The sequence below is a fragment of the Sphaerodactylus townsendi genome, linkage group LG06 (assembly GCF_021028975.2).
Source record: "Sphaerodactylus townsendi isolate TG3544 linkage group LG06, MPM_Stown_v2.3, whole genome shotgun sequence".
Lineage (NCBI taxonomy): Eukaryota > Metazoa > Chordata > Lepidosauria > Squamata > Sphaerodactylidae > Sphaerodactylus > Sphaerodactylus townsendi.
Genome location: NC_059430.1, coordinates 107,953,882 through 107,974,738, shown reverse-complemented (window position 1 = coordinate 107,974,738; position 20,857 = coordinate 107,953,882). Strand labels below are relative to the sequence as shown.

General features: G+C 42.5%; 1 protein-coding gene across 2 annotated transcripts in view; it reads left to right on the top strand.

Annotated features, from left to right (window-relative positions):
* Positions 1-20,857, top strand: part of SEMA3D (semaphorin 3D) — a 174,378-nt gene that overhangs the window by 10,738 nt on the left and 142,783 nt on the right. The window contains exon 2 of one of the 2 annotated variants that reach the window (XM_048501135.1): positions 19,508-19,741. The exons of the other annotated variant lie outside the window; for it this stretch is intronic. The gene's annotated coding sequence lies outside the window, so the exon portion shown is untranslated. The remainder of the gene's footprint in view (positions 1-19,507; positions 19,742-20,857) is intronic. 2 annotated transcript variants of the gene reach the window in all.

Here is a 20,857-nt window from a genome sequence, read left to right as displayed (position 1 = left end):
GAAAGCTAAGTTGATGGCATTCCTCTTCCTACAAAATGCTGAATTTCACTTTCACTGGGTAGATCTTCATTGCAAATTGAGTTATTAGAATGTTTTATGATCTTATCACAAGGTAAAACAGTATACTTCATAGCTCCTATAATTATTCATCTTCAAGTTTCAATTATTGCCATTTTACAGCTTCTTAGATGTGTGGAAACTGAATTTTTCCAGTCTTTGATCTTGGAGGAATTAAGTAGCTACACCTAAATAATTCAAAAGGAATGTTCAGCTATGCCTTTTCTCAGATACAGTAGAGTTGATCAAGTATGCCTGCATGTCTGAAAACAAGAGAAGGTATCTGTTGTGCTCCTCTTGACTATTGAGCTCAGCCAGAGGTTTAGGAGGTTAGAAATGCTTGTTCCCTCAAAGAGGGGCAACCCTTGTTTCCTTCCTGTCCCATCTTAGAGGCAACATCCCTACCCTTTGTCCCCCATGTCCTGACTGCACTCAGCACTGCAGGTGAATGTTTGGAGTCTTATGTGAATTTTCAGAAACAGAAACACGTGTTCCCCTTGCTCCAACATTTAACAGCATTATGAACTTCCATTGGTCTAATCTCTGAGACTGGAAGTGTTTCCAGCATTTCTCTTGGTTTCCAGTATTCACATGTGAATATTGACATCTTGTGGACACTTACACCAATGTCAGAAAAATACATGCTTTTGAAATGTTCTTAGAAGAGATGGGTGCCCCTTCACCCTCAGAAACAATTCAGAAGACCTGGTTATTTTGCCAGACATCGTCCAAATAAATCCTGGGGCATGTGGAGGCCTTAAAACCGTAATGGAGCCCGGAAACCACTCCCATAACTTTCCTCAAAAAAGTGAAGTTTGGGGAGACATGCCAAGACGTGCAAGTTAAAATAGCTCCATTTAGGATCACTCCAGACTCTGAGACATTCTCCTAAATTTAGATCCTTCTCAATAATTCCCAGCCCGTTCCTATGTTTTATAATGGTTAGAGGAGAATTCATGGCCTGTTCTCTGGCCCATCCCCTGTCATAGGCTTGACCATATTGGTTTGTCTTAGTGAATATTATTCCTCAGGCATTTCTGGTACAATAGTTTATGGGCCTTTCTCTGATTTTCATGAAATTTTATTGTAATGATAATACTATGCCTTTAATGTGCTGTATCATTATCTGGGCCATCTAGTTTAACAGTGGGAGGTTAGGAATCAGGATGGGAATAAAAGAAATGTCAGGGCACTTCCTGACTTTGGATGGTCAGGGTCTCTTGTATAAAGCAATCAGTGCCAGAAGCAAATGATTGGGAAACAGCGGGAACTCTTGGTCTCAGAGGAAATCTCAAACACCTTCTAGCGTTTTACTTTTTAAAGAGTAACCTACCTATTGTTACGGTTGTTCTTACATATTATGATATTCATAGATTTATTTATGACCATGTTGTTCCCTCCTTTCTGAAAATCACTGCTATGTTTTTGTGGAGATTATATCTACTACAACTTTCATATTTGTTTCTGCTGTCTACAGATCTTCAGGGATCAAGGATCTTATTTTTTTATTTTTTTATTATTATTTAAACTTTTATGCCGCCCAATCCCCTAGGGGCTCTTGGCAAAGCCAAGAGCTTTGTGCCTTCTAGCATATCAGATACAAGTCAGGCCATGTCAATTACAGGACTAGATAGAACGAGCCTATCGGAGAATGTCAACTCTTTGGATAACTGAGAAGGAAAATACGCCTCCAGGCCTTAGGACTGTATTCAGTATGGATAGAGTCGGGGCAATAGCCATGTGTTCCCTACCAGCAGTTTCAGTGTATGAAACATGTTCAGTTCCAAATTATTCATACAACAGTGTGTATGTGTATGCAGTTTATTCATTTGTTTGTTTTTCATTCAGTGTTAGCTTCTAATGGTTTCAGTTTAGATCTTCAGTATTGGATGGGAAGATTTAACCTGTGAATTGCATCCAGAGATTAGCAGGCCCCTGCAAAAACACAATAACAAAACCCACTGTCGGCCAAGAAGATTTAAACTTCTGGACATTCTGACTGTAGAATGAAAGTGAAGTGAACTGGAGATGGTTTTATTGTCAGCCACTTTATAGGAATCAGCTGCCAGGAATGTTCCTATTGATGTACCATTTTTTTTTTTAAAAAAACTGGGTCTTACTGCTTGTATCAATTTGGATACCCGTTGGCCCTGTCTGCTGATTTCAAGGGAGCTTTTGAAAGTGGTGAAGTAATAATGGGGTGGGTGAATTGTAAGATAGATTTATGACCCTGGATTAAGATAAACTGGAACTTTTATTGTTTTGCCTGAGGAAAAAACAGAGAGAGACTCATAAATAGTTATATATTTCAAGGGTATAAACACTGTGAGGGAATGGAGTTCACCACCACAGTAAATCATTGTCCATTGTAAGAATAAGAGGACAATGAGAGGGATAAAAGAGTAGAGGAATAGACCAGTCGACAGGAGGTTGGCACTGGGACCCAAGTCGTTCTCTAGAAAGCTGAAATCAGTTTAGGGATTATACGAGAGATCCAATGTTGACCTCTGAAGTCCCAGTCCCTGGACACTCTCCCTGCACAGGAATGGGAGATGATTGTACTACTGCCACTCTCCTTGATAATGTATGTGGTACAATAGGATTCCCAAATATCTAATAAATGACACAATATTTTTTTCTAAAGTACACTGGATGAGGCAAATCTTTATAGTGTGGATGATAAAGAATCGCCTGCCCTCAAAGGGCCACTTGTAGGAAGACTGGGAGGAAAATATTCCAAGGTTCTCATCAACCAGGGGTCAAGTAGCTTGGCCAGTCATTTAATCTGTTTTCTAATGGTGTTTGGGTTGGGTGTTGGGGGGCAAAGAGGCCTTTTCTGTATGTGTTGCTGATTTGATTTTCTCTCCTGATTGGAAAGAGTTGCGCCCTAAATATAGCCCTTTTTGCCCAGCAAATGTGTAACGCGTGGCAGCTGGGATAAAGTTACCCGTTTTCCAGTTTTTGCATTCACATGCATCCGTGCAGACTGTGATTGGAGCTCACTGAAACAATCCAGGTTGCTGTTGCGTCTTTGCGAAATTAAAAAAAAAAAAAGGAAAACGGAGGCGAATAAAGTGCCTCCTCGGCTGTTTGCTTGCAAGCGGCTGCAACCTGGGACTTTTCAAAAGACTCGCTAACAGCACAATTCTAAAAAAAAAATGGTTTGGGGGAAATAACAACGGCAGACTCATTTTAGGGGCAGGATCAGTGATGGGATTCAAATAATTTAACAACCCGTTCCGGTGGTGGGATTCAAATAATTTAACAACTGGTTGTTTACAAGCACCATTTTAACAACCGGTTCTGCTGAAGTGGTGCTGAATCCACCACTGGGCAGGATCTGTGCAAAGTCCCCCCCCCCCAAATGTTTATTTTAATCATTCTAAACCTGTGTTTGTTGGCCCATGATGACCCAGACCATTGGTCCATCAATATTTTCTACTATGTCATGCAGTGGCTCTCCTCTATCTCAGGCATAGATCCTTCACATCTCTCACTACTGGATCATTTTAATTGGAGATACTGGGATGTTCTGTTTGCCAAGCAGATGCTCTACCCCTTAGCCACTTCCCACACTAAGTAGTTAACAGTATTTAATGCAAATCTGCTGAATCTATTTATGGGCATCCCTTTTTTAGATTAAAGAAAAGATGGAAATCCAATGGCCAAACTTATTAGCTCCCCTGTTACTGTGAGGTCCATGTGGGGAGCAGCTGTAGGAATGGGTCTTTTGAAAATAAGGTTAAGGAAGTCTTGTAAAGGGGTCTCTCTCTTCAATGGAAGCTGTGTCTAATTGGTCCAACTGGCTAAAAAACGTGTGATTCAGATTATTCTGTTGCCCAGCTTCCCATTTTAGTTTCTGGACATTACAGTGATGCTCTCTCCTGTTTTGTGTCCTTCAGAGCTTTTTGAGGGTTGTTATCATTTTGATCTCTGCTGGAGAGATGTTTCCCAAACATTGTGCAAAACGCAGGATTCTGATTGTGAGATGCTTGGTTTGACGTTCCCTTAGTGGTCTATCTTGCTCTTCTCTGGAGGTGCTTATATACATTGAAAGAACTTCCCTCACAATCTCAGTCTCCTCCTTGCAGTGTTCTTCAAAGCATTGGGTGTGGTTGTAGCACAGAGGAAGAGGAACTGGGCAGAAGGAAGATAGCAGCAGTTACTGCACTGTAGGAAAGTCTTGATTTTTCACGTTCTTCATACACTTTTTTAGTTAAAAGAGAACACAAAAAGGCGCTTCTATATACCCTATGCTTTGAAAGTATTTCAGGGTAAAGTAGTATTACAACTTACTGGTATGCATGGAGCACAGGTATAGTTTGTATAGTGAATACTAAAAATTTGATGTCAGACTAAAGTCCTTAGATCTCTATTTGGAGTGTGTGGCTATATATCCACTGCCTGCCTTAAGCTAGAAGCAGAATCAGTCTCATTAGAAACACACACTTGACTTCCAACTTTGCATTTCTGGCTCAAATTCAGATTTCTTCCTTCTGGTCTAACTTAGGTTGACCAGACGTCCCGCTTTTGGCGGGACAGTCCTGCCTTAAAACAATTTGTCCCACGTCCCACAGGTTTTTTCAAGTGTCCCGATTTTTGGAAGACTGCCGCACTGCCTTCTGGGGCACAAGGCAGTGTGGCAGCCTCCCGAGCGCGCCTTCTGTGATAGGGCAGGAAACGGGAGCGCCCCAGAAGGCAGTGCGTTCCTGCGGCTGCACGCGCATGCGCGCACGCGGCCACCCACCTACCCGCCCGTCCCGGTTCACAAAGGTGACCATCTGGTCACCTTAGTCTAACTTCACTAATTTGTGTTGATAATGATCATTCAAAGTGAATGAAGAAAGTGGAGGATAAACTCGATCTCCTTGGTTCCTCTAAAACTGCTCTTCTACAACTTGGATATCAGTGAGCAAGGGTAGATGTTGAACAAAGATTATGGGATATTGCGCTTCAAAATGATAGAGCACAGAACCTTTCTGGTTTGGTAGCAGGGAACGGTGATAAAATCAATGCTTCATCAAAGTACATTTACCTTAACTCAGCTTAATGACCTTCCATCAGCTCGGTTGCAAGGGGAGTATGCTCATATTCCCTATGTTTATGTCCATGCCAGCCGAGAATGGTGGAAACTTTTGAGTCTGTGCTCTTACATTGCTGGTGTAATCACAGTATTCCTTTTTTGGTATATTACTCCAATTTTGTCTAAATGTCATGGCGGAACAAACCATTTTCATGTTTCTCTTCTCCTTGCCAACAGTGCTGTTGAAAGGAAGCAGCAAACTTTGCACTACAGCATGCAGAATAAGGCAAAAGAAAGTGGGTCATCTGTCATAATTTTATAATTTTATTTGTATTTTATATAGATCAGTAGTTTATTGACAGTGTTTTGTAAGATTGATTTGTGACATTTATCGTTTTTGTTTGTGGTTGCTGATCTTGGATCATAATAAAATTGTTTGTGGCTTACAAGAGAACATCCTTTTAAAAATCCTTGAGTTTCTCGGTTCTGGGGAGGCATTCATACCCTTGTCCTGTGAACGTTGTTTTGCCTCTAAGAAGACAAACTTCCAGATACATCATGTTCTTCTGACTCTTATTTTGCAGACTTAAATGGCCTACAGATTTGCTTCCTGGAAGGATCTCAGGTGCTAAATGGTTTTAGAACATACTTTCCCCTTTATATATCAGCATCTCTAGCTTTTGAAACCTGTACCCTAGGCTGTGTTCTGTCTGATGTATATTCAGATTGGTATGGCACTTACACTGTTTGCTAGATTAATGGAGAACTGTTGGAATGCTGGAAATTTCAGGGTATACACATTTTTGTCCTACTACATGGTTCACTATCTGTGATGGTGGATCTGGATGCTGGGATACAATTGCTGCACTATGCTGTGGGTTGTAAATTATCTTGGCCATAAATGATTATGGTGCTTTTAAGTTGTGTTTTTCTTAAATCTCTGGTAGTAAGTTACTGTGATGCACACATTCAGATCTGTAGGCACTAATCCCTCTTTCCTTCTTCTGCATTTATGTGAGAGACTCCTGCAGCAGGGCATATACCCTTCAAGAGCAAAGCTGGCAGCTGAAGTATCTTCATATCCAGGAATGAGTTTGGAGACCATCTGCCAGTCAGACGGGTAGCACTGAGATTGCTGGACCGCTGATGCTTTTGAGGCAACCACTTAGATACTGAATATTTGTGGGGGGAGGCAGAACTTTGTAGAATCCATACACAGACTTTGAGTTGCAGCTCTGTCTCTGTAGTAAGCAGTTCAGGCTGGCCTCATTTGTGGCACACAGATGAGAATTTAGGAAGGGAAGATTGCATAGATGGACTTGTCAAAAACGCTGCACAGTGATGCAAACCATGTTACTAAAGGAATATGCAAAGTTCAGCAAAGTATTTTTCTTAACTGGAATTTTGCAATACTACTTTGTTTTTGGTGGGTGGATGGAGGGATGTGTTTCTGATGGAGACATGCTAGCTTTTCCTACAACTTATCTCCCCCCATGCCTTTTTTCATTTTTTGCAGTTCACTATCTCCCCCACCCCCACCCTGACGCCTTGTGCTGTCTCCTTGTCCTTGTGTTGAGTTGGATAATGAAACTATTCCAACCTTTCTCCATTACTGCTTGCTTTATCATCTGAGCAAGGACTGAAAACATTTCCTTTGAGACACATCCGATGGAATATCTCAAAACATCCCTGAATGTTACTTCTGGCTTAACATTTTAAAGAAAGAGAGCTGCCCTTGTGAGTTTACATATATAAGCATGTGCTCTCATCATGACTTTCTGAAGGAGTTAGGGCAACCTAAGGTATTATGGAGATGCTTCTGGGGTCATGTTATTCAGAAACTTCTTCTTAAGGTGGACACCATTGTTCACTTTCAGGCTCATCTGTTTATAGCAGATGAGGCAACCAAGGAAGAACTTTCTGACTGTCAGGGCTGTTTGACAGTGGAATTCACTGCCTCGGAGAGTGGTGGAGTCTCCTTCACTGGAGGTTTTTATACAGAGGCTGGATGATCATATGTCAGGAGTGTTTTGATTGCATGTTCCCGCATGGCCGGGGGTTGGACTTAATTCTATGATTCTAGCCTTATTGTTGTAATTACCAACTGCAGTGATATTTAATGTTTGCCTTCAGTAGTAGCAAACATCACAGCCCTGAGAGTTGATTCGGGCTGCCAGCCACATAGCCAAGGGGGCCATGGAAATCTTCAGTAGTTCTCCTCTGAATTCTTAGCTGTTGTTTCTTCTTCTTCTTCTTCTTCTTCTTCTTCTTCTTCTTCTTCTTCTTCTTCTTCTTCTTCTTCTTCTTCTTCTTCTTCTTCTTCTTCTTCTTCTTCTTCTTCTTCTTCTTCTTCCTCCTCCTCCTCCTCCTCCTCCTCCTCCTCCTCCTCCTCCTCCTCCTCCTCCTCCTCCTCCTCCTCCTCCTCCTCCTCCTCCTTCTTCTCCTCCTCCTCCTCCTCCTCCTCTTTTGGTCTTATGGAGATATTCAAGGGGGTTGCCTGAGAGGGAATGGGCGGAGGGGAAGCTGTGAGATGATGCCAAATGATTTAACCCCTTGCTGACCAAATGCATTCTCTTCTGTCTCATCCCTTTTTATCCCTGGGCCCTTTACTTTCTAATTTGTTTCTCTCTTCTTTAATGTTATCACTAACAAATCAGAACAGAATACGTTATTTTTGGGTTGCCTCTGAGCTTGCAATGGGGAATTTGCCTCCGGGGTAGGCTGGGCCAGATCAGAAAACTGAATGCCAATGTCACTTAGCCCAGTATCTGTTTTTATGCATCAGTTGCAAGATATCTTGCTGGAACTTGCCTGCATGAGAACTGTCTGCCTTTGAGCATGTCCGGAACACCTTTTCCTCATCAGTGAGTAACTTTAGTGAAGCACTTCCTGTAAAATGTGGAATTAGGGCTGAAAGATTGAATAGAGGTAGTTCCTATGCATGTTTAAGCCCCAGGACCTCTTGCTGTGGAAAGAGACTCCCTTGAGTCTCTTTCTGTGGAAAGGGACTCTACAGATTCCTTTGCCAAACCTCCTGAGCATAAGAGGGCTGACTGTCCAGACAGTCTTAATTCCCATCTCTTCTCTCAGCAGAAGTCTAGTCTTTGGGAGGATCTAAATATCTCTCTGCCAAGAATACTGAGGACTGGACATTCTCTGGAGAGTATGAAGTGTACTCTGGGACCTCTCATTTTAAGGGAGTGCCACTCATGGTTCTAAGTGCCACCCATAGTTCTAAGACCATTAAATTCAATGAACATAGAAGGGTGTAAAAATGGCATTTGGAAAGCTGTGGTGAATCACTCTTTTTTCCACCCCAGTTTTGAATCCTACCCTTATGTCACAGAAGTGCAGTGGTGTACCTAGGCAAACTGGATCCCTGGGCAAAACCTGAGTTTGATGTCCCGCCCCATGGGTGGCCACCCTCTCCCACAGTGACCAAACAATGATTTTTTTCCACCAGGTCATTTCAAAGTCACCATCACATTATAGAACATGCCCCAACTCACAAATCTGAACACAGCAATGGGCCATGCCACACAGTAGAAATATTTTTTGGCTGTTTTTCAAGTAAAAAACAAAAATGTTTATTACTGCTATGAAAACATTTTATGGTGTTGTATCCAGGCCCCCCAATTGGGGGAAACAGCATCACTTTCAATGTTTAATTGGGGGACCTCAGATTCTCCCTTTAAATCCATGCCAAAGGGGGTGGATTTAATAATAATAATAACTTTTATTAGGCATTGAGAGAATAAAGAAAGAAACAAGCATTGGCAGGAAGGGGATGGTTAAAGGAAAATCTGGGGGAAATTTAGGGGGTGCCTGCTGTCAGGGGGTGCAATTATTAAGATAGCAGCACCAAAATTTCAGAGTATCTTCATGAGACCCTACTGATGATACCACCCATGTTTGGTGAAGTTTGGTTCACAGTTCTAGAGTTATGGATCCTCAAAGGTGTAGCCCCCATCTCCTATGAGCTCCCATTGGAAACAATGGAGGAAGGGGGCACTCCCTTTGGGAGTCCATAACTTTGGACTCCCTAAACCAAACCTCACCAAACCTGGATGATATCATTAGGAGAGTGTCCCAAAAAATCCCTGAAATGTTGGTGCTACTAGCCTAAAAACTGCGCCCTCTGCAGGCCAAAAACGGAAAAACACTGAAAATACAAAAAAATCCCACAAACGAACCTGCAGTTTTTGCGCCCCCCACAAGGCAGTGCCCTGGGCAACTGCCCACTTTGCCCAATGGGAGGAACGCCTGTGCAGAAGTGTAATTGTCTAATATATATATAATTCAAGTTGCTGTATATAGAATGTTGTATATTTAACTAAGTTATTTAGAATTTAAGTGTTCATAGTTTGATTGTAAGTAAAAACATTTTCCCTGCAGTAATTGATGATATGCTGCACTACAGGTATATTAGCTCTGCAGGGTTGTGAGTAAGAAGGTTATCAGTCTGTGATCACCCTGGACCGGGGTCTGCAACTTCAGCTCTCCAGATGTTCATTGGCCATGGTGGCAGGGGCTGATGGCAATTGTAGTCCATGAAAATCTGGAGAGCCGCAGGTTGCAGACCCCTGCGACCTGGACTATTTGGCCAAAAGACTACCTGGATTTAAATTCCTGTTTGATTTAAAGGACTAAGTTAAAAGGAATGATTCCTACCATTTCCCCTAGCAAAGTTTGAAGCCTTTCTCTAGTAGAAGAGTCACTTGAGTTGAAGGAAGACTCTGTAGACTGGTGGAAGGTTTCAGATGGTGGAATGTAGGCAAGTAAATTTTAAATAGGCTTACTGGTACTTACCTTAAGTTAGTCCTATTCCAGGGTGCCTAGGATAGCAATGTTAACCTCCTTCAGTGTGTTCCTGTATCTCCTCACCATAATTTTTTTTAAAAAATCATAGGCATGCTTGTGATGGTGGGAGTGGGAAAAATTCTTGTAAGGCCTCTATCCTTCAGGGTGGGGACTTGGCTCAGTAGTAGAATATCTGCTTGGCATGCAGAAGGACCTGGGTTCAATCTTTAACATGTTGAGTATAGGATCAGACTGTAGATGATATAAGAGACATCAGCTTGAGATCCTGGAGATCTCTTGCTCGTAAGAATAGACTGTCCTGAACTTGCTAGATCAAATGGTCTCAGTGTACAATAGCTTTATGTGTTCATGTGCATGATTCCCTAGAGCATAGAATACTGGTTTGTAGCATCCTGTGAGCATGGGACATGTAGGATGTCCAGGTTTCCCAAGTTCTTAGCCTTGAGTGTCCTTAGCACTCAAGCTGTAGTAATCTTCAAATCACCAAAAAGGGAAGAGGAAGATCCCATCAAAGGACAGATTATGCCATTGCCCTGACAAGCAAAAAGAAACTATAGCACACATCTTGCTATACTGTACCAGCATGAAAACTCCTAAGAAAAGTCTAGGTGATCCCCATCTGAATACTGATCCACTTAAAACTCACAATCTGGACAAGACCATGATCACAATCCAAGAAGAACCAAAGATGTGGCTAAGTTTCTAGCAAAGGCATTCTCTATCCCAATGTTTTATAAAGTTTTAAATATTTACACATGCCAGTAAAGGTCATTTGTAGTTGTAGGGATGAGGAAGACTTCCAATTGATGGATCTGTTAGACAGGTTCAGGGACCAAATGTGTGTGTGGGGGACTATGGAGCCTATTTCACTCTTGATTTACACTATGGAGCATAAAGTCTGAATTTTAGGGTAGGGCTGGAGGGTGGTCATATTTTTGTGCTTGTTATAACTTGGTAATCTTGCTTAGCCCAACTCTGAACATAACTCAGGATGCAAATATGCATGTATCCATGTTGATACCCATCTGTTTTCCCATCTGGGCAAATAGTGGCTTTGTGGGAAAACAGACTAGGTTCCCATGTGCCTGGTTTTCAGAGAAATAAAAATGCTTATAGTCCTTTTAACAGAACTCCCAGTAAGCTGGGTTGCTGAGCACTCTCACACTATAACCGCATTGAGCCTTACACTTTTAATGTTCAGATCCCACACATGGAACATAAAATACATTAAGCCAGCTGGTTCCAACCAACATAATTGGAGTTGTGGAAAGTAGCTGAAACTGACCCATGGTAATGTTGTTCTGCAATGGCATCTAATTGCAAAGAAGTATTCTAACTTTCAGCAATTACGGATGGTTACAACTTCCTTCCTAGGAAATGTACTTGGGATCATAGCCCAAATGGATACATACTTTTTATGAAGTAAGATTCAGATGTTATCAGAATGGAATGTTAACTTGTTTCTATAGCCATGGGAGCAAATACGTTGATCCATTTTAAATCTTAGCTAGATACATTTGTTGGGGGTGGGGGTGGGGGGCAGGGGGCGGGGGGCTTTTCCTTTTTGCTGTCAAAGTCACAACTTGCAGAGTTTTCAAGGGAAGAGATGTTCCCAGGTGGCCTGCCTCTGTGACATAATCCTGGTATTCCCTGGCGGTCTCTCATCCAAACACTATCCAGGACTGATCCGACTTAGCTTCTGAGATCTGGTGAGATTGGACCAGCATGGGCTATCCAGGCCCGAGGGGGTGGGGTGGGGTCATTAGATGAGGAGTTAAACTGTTCTCACTCCAGTCAGCATCAAGAGGTCAGGACCTTTCTTTTTGAGTCTGATTATTTCCTTCCTTTTTCTGGATCCATTCATCAATGTAGTACAAGGAAAGCAAGGAAGGGTAATGTGCCAGAGGCGGGCTTAGTTGGAGGTATGTTTTTAGTAATTTCTGTTTATGGTTATATCAGGTGCAGCATGGAAAACATTAAGAATATAGAAATACTCTCATTTTTGTGCTCATTGTTTTATTAGCTTTACAAAGACATTGACCGGATTATGCAGCGTAGGCTGTTCTCCGTCTGGAGAAATGCCTTCCACAAATGAACGCATCCCAGCGTTTCAATCATTAATGCACAGTCTGTATGGAAACCCAACTGCAAATTCCAAACTGGCAGGAAAGGGGGTGAGGGATGAGCCGTCAAGCTCAAGTGTCCAGTCCTTTAGGGCATTCATATCCCAAAGAGCCTGGCTAATGGTGAGACTACCATTTACTAACTCACACCCTTCTAGAATGTCACATTAAAAGGGACAGAGACTTCTAAGGACTAAATGACTAGACGTGTGTTCTGTTAAGTATTATCCAGTCACTTCTGACCTATGACTAGATAGTATACTGTTAAATCAGGACATGTTTGGGGGTAAAAACAATGCTGAACTCCGTGGAGGAAATGTTTGCCTCAAAATGCTTTAAAAGGTTTGTATGGAAAGGGGCAGAGTCTCTGAATGGCGACACAGGTACAGAGTGCTAGACTCCCAACTCTGTTTAGCAAAAGACACTCCAAGTCACTGGTAGGGCTGGTTGTTAATTCAGTTTGTTTTGGGCAGCCTTGGGGCATCAGGGGAAGGAGCGGCATCACCAAGTACAGACTTTTGGCAGCTGCAGGGTTTCCCAGGGGCCAGCCTGAAGGAAAAGGAAAGGCTTGTGATTCTGTTCCTTCACAATCCAAAACAGCCCATCTTCTGTATCAATTCATGTGGCTCAATCACCTTAGGGGAGGAGGATAATTTATTTGAGCTAGTTAACTCTGGAATTCCTTTAACTGCATTTATGGTATTTTTATATAGGAATATGTATGTAGTAGCCAGGTCTTCCACAATAATTTAATGCTCCTTCAGTAATTAATTATGTGCAAATCCCTCCGTCCCCAATGATTCTGAAACTGCCAGATGCCTGATGAAGGGGAATACATGCATGCACCATTTGTAAGTTACATGGTGTCGATATCCCTTTTCTTTTGCTACTTATACTAAAATACATAACCTCTCTTGAAAAGCAGCTGATATGCTGTGGCTTTGTTCTAGCACGGATAACTGTTTTCTGTTTGAAGAAGGAGAGTCACAAATATCGTTGCTGGTTCAAGTGCTCTTGAAGCTAGAAACTGGGGCTGGGAAAGGAATCTCTGCATACAGAGCTGGAGGAAGTATTTCAGAGGTGACTAATAAAAATGAGAGTAAATACATCTGTTGTGACGTGATGACTAGGATTTTATCAGGTTTGTTTTTGGAGGCTGTCCAGGATTCATGCTTAACAATAGCAAAGTGTTTTCCATATCTCTCCAAATGGTTAAGATGAGTTTTACAGCCACTCCTTGTCTGTTATACAGCCAGGATTGTTCCCAAAGGTAGGGTCAGAGTAAGTATTTTTATATTGCTGGCTTGCAGACTAGTTTGATGTTTAGGAATGAGTTCAAATGCCCACACATCATCTGATTTAATACAAAATAGACACTCTCTGACTCCAATCAATATTATAACTTTTTTTTTGTTCTTGACAGGCATTGCAGGGATGTCGTGTCAGTTTTTTCAAGGTCTTGTCTATTTACTAGTCCAACAAATCCCGAACTTGTTGCAGGCATTTTATCCAGTATATATTGAATTATGGGAGAAAAAAAATCTAATAGTTTGGCAAAAAGAGGTGGAGTAAGTCCTGTTTTCTGAGCATTCTTGAGTCACATTGCTTTACCTTTCAGTGAAAACCCCTTCGCGCAAAAAACCCGAAAAACCCTGGAAAACAATGATAAGTTAAAAGATTAGTTCAGTGAAACATTTCTTTGAATAGCAGTTTGCAAAATGATGCTTTCCCCCTCATGCCCCTGAAGCCAGGTAGAGGCATGCAGTAGATGTATAAATTAAAAAGCAAAACAAAACATCCATTTTCTTCATCTGATGAATGAGGCTTTTGCAGTAAATGGGGCTCATGAGCAATAAAACTGTTACATTTAAGTTGTCTCAAGATTTGTTAAGTTGGATCAGTAAACCATGAGCTTAACAGGTATTCTCACCCTCTCATCTTCAACTATGGACTTCCCTTTCACCAAAAAGAGGGGGAAGAAGAAGAGTTTGGATTTATATCCCCCCTTTCTCTCCTGTAGGAGACTCAAAGGGGCTTACAATCTCTTGCACCTTGCGCCCCCCTCACAGCAAACACCCTGCCCTGTGAGGTGGGTGGGGCTACAGAGGCTCCAAAAACAACTGTGACTAGCCCAAGGTCACCCAGCTGGCATGTGTGGGGAGTGTACAGGCTAATCTGAATTCCCCAGATAAAGCCTCCACAGCTCAGGCGGCAGAGCTGGGAATCAAACCCGGTTCCTCCAGATTAGAATGCACCTACTCTTAACCACTATACCACTGAAGCTCCTGTGTAGCGGTCTGGAAAGTTCTAGTTTGATACTGGCTCTTCTTTTGCATTATCAAAATTTAATAATTTGGCTATTAGAAATTTTTCATTAGAAATTTTTTATTTTCTATTAGAAATTTTTCTATTAGCAATTGGCTATTAGAAATTTTTCAAGGCTGCTTTTTTTAAAAAAAAAACACTCTATGCTGTTCCCTTTCAATCCCCCCCCCCCCCATTTCAAAGTTTGTTCTACCTTGGAAAAATTACAGCTTAATTTGAAGAAATTCATAGAGCTCTCTTGATCGGTAGCCTTTCTCACTCTGGCCCTGCCTAAACTGGAGAGTATCGAAGAAGTATGGCTAAAACCTCATTCCCGTGTCCTCCCAGGGTGCACAGTCTAACCATTTTTTCCGTATTATTGCACCCCCTGCCCTTGCCAACGCCTGTTTTTGTCTAGTCAAATAAATGTTTCCCGTTGATTTGAAGCAGGTATCCCAAATATTCTCAGAGGTGTAATTGGACTGACTTCTCTGAATAATACACAACTGACATTGTTGCCAGTCTTTCAAGCCAGCAAGCACGAGTCTCTTTCTCTCTCTGCCAGTAGCTGAACATTCATTACAGTGCGTGCCAAAAACAGTATTCCATACATGTGTCAACTATTCCTATAATCTTCCTTCCCATTATGAGAAAAAGATTTGACTGTGGTAAACTGCAGTATTCTCAGCGATCACAAGTTAGCCTGCAGATATTCTGGGCACTTATGTGTGAAATTAGGACATGGAAACAACTTTTCCATTTCTTTTTTTATAACTTTTTTTTATTACTTCGTTTGCTACAGAGAAAACAACCTTAGTTCCCTTTAAAAAACCATGGTCTTTAATAAACAAGAAAAGAATAGCTTCATTTAAAAAAGGAAGGTTTCTAACCCATATAGTTGCAGCGAGGCTTAATGTGTTGGTCAGTGGCTTACAGAATTTCAAAAGCTGGTGACAGTTTTGGGCTTCCCATTGTGAGAGTGCAGCACATATCATCCGACCGTATATTGTATTGTCTAGTTCCTGACTATTCTCACCTCCTAGTTTAGTCTAGTCTACAGGAACTTTCTCCCGTAGTTTCAGAATCTTCCAAAATTTTTGCATTTCTGGCTTCAAAATTGTGCGGTAAAACCTGGATCGTGGAAAAGAATACAGAACATTTTGTGGAGTCATTTTTATTTCAAGCAGCACAGATAAGCCCTGACAGGAAGTGCTCGGGTGCCTACTGGGGTTGCCCACCTCCAGAAGATCTCGAAATTATAACTGATCTCCAGACTACAGAGATCAGATCCTCTGGAGAAAATGGCTGCTTTGGAGGGTGGGCTCTAGGGCTGTGGTGGTGAACCTTTGGCACTCCAGATGTTATGGACTACAATTCCCATCAGCCCCTGCCAATTGGCCATGCTGGCAGGGGCTGATGGGAATTGTAGTCCATAACATCTGGAGTGCCAAAGGTTCACCACCACTGCTCTAGGGTGCTTCTGAGGTCCTTCCCCTCTCCAAACCCTGCCTACCCCAGTTCTAACACCCCCAAATCTCTAGGAATATCACAACCTGGATTTGAAAAGGTATAAGTCACGCACCACTTTTAATCACAGCACGTTGTGAAAAGGAAATGTTTTGAGTGATCCAGTAATGTATTTCTTTTGTCCTTTGTGTTCATATGTAGTGATGTTTTATAAAATAGATTTATCAACCCAGAAGTGCAACAAAAATTTCAATTCCTGTCATCTTTTAGGTAAATAAGCAGGGTGTCTCTGAATATAATGCTAGTCTCCTCAGAATAAAAGCAGTCTTTCCATAAAACCACTATCTGGGGCTGCCATGACGTTTTGGAAGGCAAATAAAAATGGAGGCCAGTGTTTATGCTGAAGGACCTGTTTTTTTCAAGTCTCTTGTGTCCAGTGTAGTGGAAAGAGGCAAGGAGGCTTGGCCAGCTCTCTTTTCCAATTCAATTTGCTTAGAAGTTGCCGTCAGCTGTCCTGAACAAGGTAACCAGTCTCCCTACGAGGCATGGAATTCTCTAGGGATTTCAGCTGCTCTCCAGTCTGCTTAGCACGGCCAGCTCTATGGTATCACATCAGCTACATTGAGCTCCCTCCCCATTCCAAATTCCTCCCTCCTCAGGTGCTGCCCCCAAATTTCCAAGAATTTCCTAATCTGAGATTGGCCGTTTTCTCCTGAACACCTAAAATGTTTTCTCAAACATCCAAAAATGGTTGGAATGGGATTGTAAATACATGTGTGGTTTTGCTTACCTGCTAGGCCCAAAGAAGCAAATTTTTTTTCTAGCGAAAAACCAATTTTATGGGTCAAATTTGGGGGGGGGGGATCAAGAGAACCTGTGCGGTGTAGTAGTTAAGAGCAGTGGACTCTAATCTAGAGAACCAGGCTTGGTTCCCTGCTCCTCCACATGAGCTGCGGACTCTAATCTGAAGAACCAGGTTTGTTTCCCTGCTCCTACACGTGCAGCATTCTGGGTGACCTTGGGGTTGTTAGTTCTTTCAGAACTCTCGGAGCCTCACCTACCTCACAAGATGTCTGTTGTGAGGAGAGGAAGGGAAGGAGTTCGTAAGCTGCTTTGAGACTCTTTACGGTTGAGAAAGTGAGGTATAAATCCAAACTACTACTACTACTACTACTACTACTACTACTACTACTACTACTACTACTACTACTACTACTTCTCCTCCTCCTCCTCCTCCTCCTCCTCCTCCTCCTCCTCCTCCTCCAACCTAGGTTGTCTCTCATGGAGATTTCCTCTGCTTGCAGTTCATCGAATTTCTATTTCCAGTGAGCCATAGGATGTTCTTATCCCTTGTGAGCTAGTGGGGCATAGTGGTTAAGAACAGTAGACTCTGATCTGGCAAACCAGGTTTGATTCCCCACTCCCCCACATGAGTGGTAGACTCTTATCTGGTGAACTTGTCTTGTTTAGCTGCTCCTACGCATGAAGCCTGCTGGGCGGCCTTGGGATTGTCACAGTTCTCTCAGAACTCTCTCAGCCCCACCTACCTCACCAGGTGTCTGTTATAGGGAGAGGAATGGAAGGGTCTCGTAAACTGCTTTGAGACTTTTTACAGTTAAGAAAAACAGGGTATAAAGCCAAACTCTTCTTCTGAGAGAGAAAGATGATAGCCCATCCAAGACAGCCCAATCTGAGGGACAACCGCCTGCTATCTCCTTTCCCCCCTCATTTTGCTAAAGATGGCATTTCTCTTTTTGAGCTAGGGGATTTGGCCACTATTTGGTGTGGGGAGCTGTCTCCTTTCTCAAGGTATGCTGCCCACGTGCCTTGCTTTGTCTGCGAGCAAACTTTGAACAGTTTCTAGTCAGTAATTTGGACTGGTGATGAATAGGGCTTTGCAATAATGAGAAGCAAGACCCGCTCTGGGCTCTCAGAGGGGCAGATATGAGCATTACCAATGAGGCTTTGTCAAACAGAGCTGAACTGTGACAGAGTGTGTGCTTGAGAGTGATATTCTAGCCTGATGAAGTGATGAACTGTTGATGGAAGAACTCCAGGATGCCTGAAGCATTCTCTCTGAAGACGGAGGAATGCAGGTCCTTGCTAATCCAGATTGAAAGGTTGCTGCATTTCGGGATGCTGAAAATCTCCTCTAAATAAACTTCCCCCTCCCCCAGACTGTAGTCCATAATTAAAAGAGGCTAGTGGTCATTATGGAAAGCATGTAATGTAATGCATTTCCCCAAAGACATTAGTAAATAATACTATCGAGATGGGCCCATTTTTATTATTAATCTGTGTTGACGTGAACATTTTGTCAGTTCTTCTGGTTTAAAAATGCTAATTTGTGTATGCAGAAAGATAATAAAAGGCAAATTTGACAAGATTTACAGAAATGGGAAGAAGAAAGCGCAATGATACAATTTCAGCGTGCATAAGTGATTCACATTTTGGGAAAATATCCTGTCTAAATATGTAGCAATGGGGTCTAAAAGGTCAGTAGCTGAGAAGGAAAGAAAACTTGAGGTTGTAGCAGTAACTTGATGAAAATATTGGTTCTGATGTGGCAAATTCCCTACTGGGGCTTATCAGGAAAGAAACTGGAAATAAAATGGTCGACATAGTAATGACCCTGTATAGTGCAACTTCATTTTGAAAACTGTACAATCTTGGCTGTCATATCTAAAAAAAGAGAGAGATTTTGCACAGCTGGAAGAAGTACATAAGAGGACAATAAGGAAGAATAAGGGGTCAGGACGAAGGTCAGGACGAAGAGTCTGGGGCTTTTCAGTTTACAAGAAGGGTGACTAAAGAGGATCGTGATAGAGGTTGTTGTTATTTTTTGAAAAATCATGTCTGGGATGGAAAAAGAGGACAGAGAATGTCCTTTCTCCCTTTCCAATAACTAATTCAGAGGTACCCAGTAAAGCAATAGATACAGGATAGAAAAAATGAAGTATTTCTTCATTTAAAGGGTAATTGACGTGTGGAATTTTTTGCCACAGGATGTAGACATGACTGCTAGCACAGACAGCTTTAACAGGGAGAGAGAAATTCATGAAGGTCAGGAAGGTTAAATGAAAATGAAGCATATTAATTCTTGGGTTATCTGCAGTTGCTTTAAAAGTCCTGTTAATTGTCACTTCCAAAATTGGGAAGGATCATAGAAAACATATCTTTATCCTACTTGCTCCTGTCAGGATTTGTTCAAATTCTCTTTTGAAAGCTAAGCAAATCTTGCTGGGTGAAGAGGAAAGATGGGGCAAGGCCCTCCGAACCCTGGTGGGTTCTGTTTGTGTGGATGCTTGCACCTATTCAATTAATATGCAGAGAGAAGTTCCCAACACTGGAAATTCTTTCTCCCAAACCTGTAAACCTTCGTAGTTAAATTTTAACCCTCTCCCATAAGCCTTATTGGTAGAAATGGAAAGTCTTTATAGTCAGCTGATGGCAGATTTCTGTGGAGTTTCTTTGATTTCTAGTAAAGTTATTGTTAATGAAGTGTGAATAGGTGTTCAGTCTAATCTTAACTGAGGTCGATTCTGCAAAACATAATAATACTGGGTTACATTTGCTATTTAAAAATCCGGGTCTGTTTTATCTCAGTTTCTCCCTTCACATGGGTGCCCATTTCCCTGAAGGAATTAAGACCAGGAGGAAATACTCTGATTTTTTTCACACAAATCCAACTTTTTTTGTTTTTGCAACACAGATACAGCCTGCATGCTCGAACATCCTCAGTGTGCTGCATCCTGATTGGCTCCCCCCACCCTCGAATTGGCGGATCCACAGCAACTGCAGAAAACCAAGCAGGACACCCACCCCTTTTGTTTAACTTTGGAAAGGAGTTGGTACAGTGAGCAACATGGCAAGCACATTGTGCTATACAAAGTAAAAACTTTTGGCCAATACTGGGCAGAGCACTGTGTCCCATCCACATTTAAAGGTATGTAAGAAACCACTGCATGAGTGCATAAGAACCCCCCCCCCCTCCGATATACCAAATAACATTTGAGTGATTTTGGGGGCTGTCACGGGGTGATAGCATCCTGCCAAGCAGGCACTTCCCCACCCCTCCCCCCCCCCCCACGACCCCACTGGGAATGTGAGCCCAGAACTGTGGGGCTGGGCTCTCTGGGCAGTTGCTCGGCTAGCGAGCGGTGCTTGGAGAGAGTGAACAGGAACAGGGTGAGTGCTCATGCTTTCCTGCACAGGCTAGCTTGCCTGGCTCCTGGAATTGCTTCCCCGCCTCTCCCAGGATCTGTTGGGAATGTGAGCTCGGAGCTGCAGGACTGGGCTGGCTGGGGCATGGCTCAGCTAGCGAGTGGTGCTTGGCGAGAGCAAGCTGGAATGGGGCGAGCGCTCACGCTTTCCCACATGGGCTTGCTTGCCTGGCTCCCAGAAGAACTGTCAAAGGGCGGAAAACTTGCTTGGAGAACGTTTTGGAAAGGGCGAGCAGCAACTCAGCAGAAATGAAACTGACATGATGTGAGGCGGGGGAGATCAGGTGGCAGGGTGGGAAAATAAATAGTTTTTGCTCCTGTGGCGTTTGCACAGAAGTGAATTCAATGTGGGATTTTCGAAAAGATAGTGATTTTAGCAGTTTTTGAAAAATCTGGGATAAGGGAAATATTGCGAGACAAACCCGCTTTAGAATGAAACTGGGATATTTCCCTTGCTTAACCCAGAATATTTGGACCATGCAGAATCGACCTTATTCAGAAGTGAAACCTATTCATTTGAAAGTGATTAATTTCTAGACAGACATGCATATTATTGCAGCCTTAAACATCTCCCAACATACAAAGCTTAAGAAACTGAATACAAAATGTATACACTAGTCCATAATTTCTACAGGTAACTGAATCCCAAGAAAAGCTGTCATAGGTGTTATCCACACAGTCCAAATATCCTGGGATGAGGCAGTGACTTATCAGTATGCTGCTCCGGAGGAGGAGTGAAGCCAAGGGCTGGGTTGAACCCTTATAAAGGCTCCTGACCGCCCCTCCTGATGACATCATGACGGTGTGCCGGCGTCACGACACTGGTGCCCATAATGGGC